This window comes from Macaca mulatta, chromosome 15 (genome assembly GCF_049350105.2).
Source record: "Macaca mulatta isolate MMU2019108-1 chromosome 15, T2T-MMU8v2.0, whole genome shotgun sequence".
Taxonomy (NCBI): Eukaryota; Metazoa; Chordata; class Mammalia; order Primates; family Cercopithecidae; genus Macaca; species Macaca mulatta.
This window is the reverse complement of record NC_133420.1, coordinates 126,594,493-126,596,178: the sequence shown is the minus strand read 5'-3', so window position 1 is coordinate 126,596,178 and position 1,686 is coordinate 126,594,493.

Sequence of the window (1,686 nt, the reverse complement as noted above, 5' to 3'; positions counted from 1 at the left end):
AGATTTAACCATGTTAGTTAAGAGAGCACAGAAAATTAACAAGATATTTAGGACCTGAACTCAGCTTTGGATCAAATCGACCTGATAGATTTACAGAATTCTTCACCCAAAAACAATAGAATATACATTATTCTCATTGCCACATGGCATTTACTCTAAAATTGAACACATAATCAGAAGCAAAACACTCCACAGCAAATATGAAAGAACCGAAATCATAACAAACATTCTCTCAGACCACAGTATAATCAAATTAGGTTTCAAGATTAAGAAATTTACTCAAAATCACACAACTACCTGGAAATTGAACAGCCCACTCCTGAATGACTCTTGAGTGATTAATGAAATTAAGGCAGAAATCAAGAAGTTCTTTGAAACTAATGAGAACTAAGATACAAGGTACCAGAATCTCTGGGATGCAGCTAAAGCAGTTTCAAGGGGGAAATTTATAGCACTAAATGGTCACATCAAAAAGTTAGAAAGATCTCAAGCTAACAACCTAACATCACAACAATAAGAACTAGAGAACCAAGAACAAACAAACTCCAAAGCTAGCAAAAGACAAGAAATACCCAAGATCTAAGCTGAACTGAAGGAGATAGAGACACACACAGAAAAAAATCCTTCAAAAAAATCAATGAATCCAGAAGCTGTTTTTTTTTAATTACAAAAATAGACCACTAGCTAGACTAATGAAGAAATGAGAGAAGATTCAAATAAATACAATCAGAAATGATAATAAGACTATCATCACTGACCCCATGGAACTACAACCATTAGAGAATCCTATAAACACCTCTATGTGCATAAACTAGAAAATCTAGAAGAAATGAATAAATTCCTGGACACATACACCCTCCCAAGACTGAACCAGGAAGAAATTGAATCCCTGAATAAACCAATAATGAGTTCTAAAATTGAGGCAGTAATAAATAGCCTACCAATCAAAAAAAGTCCAGGACCAGATGGAGTCACAGTTGAATTCTACTAGAGGTACAAAAAGAGCTGGTATCATTTCTCCTGAAACTATTCCAAATAGTTGAAAAGGAGGGACTCCTCCCTAATGCATTCTATGAGACCAGCATCATCCTGATAAAAAATTTAGCAGAAATACAACAGAAAAAGAAAACTTCAGGTCAATATCTTCAATGAACATTGATGCAATAATCCCCAATAAAATACTGGCAAACCATCTCTGGCAGCACATCAAAAAGCTTATCCACTACGGCCGGGCGCGGTGGCTCAAGCCTGTAATCCCAGCACTTTGGGAGGCCGAGACGGGCGGATCACGAGGTCAGGAGATCGAGACCATCCTGGCTAACACGGTGAAACCCCGTCTCTACTAAAAATACAAGAAAATTAGCCGGGCGAGGTGGTGGGCGCCTGTAGTCCTAGCTACTCGGGAGGCTGAGGCAGGAGAATGGCGTGAACCCGGGGGGGCGGAGCTTGCAGTGAGCCGAGATCGTGCCATTGCACTCCAGCCTGGGGCACAGAGCAAGACTCCGTCTCAAAAAAAAAAAAAAAAAAAAAAAAAAAAAGCTTATCCACTACAATCAAGTTGGCTTCATCCCTTGCATGCAAGATTGGTTCAACAGACACGAATCCATAAATGTCAGTAATCACATAAACAGAACTAAAGACAAAAACCACATGGTTATCTCAATAGATCTAGAAAAAACCTTTGAT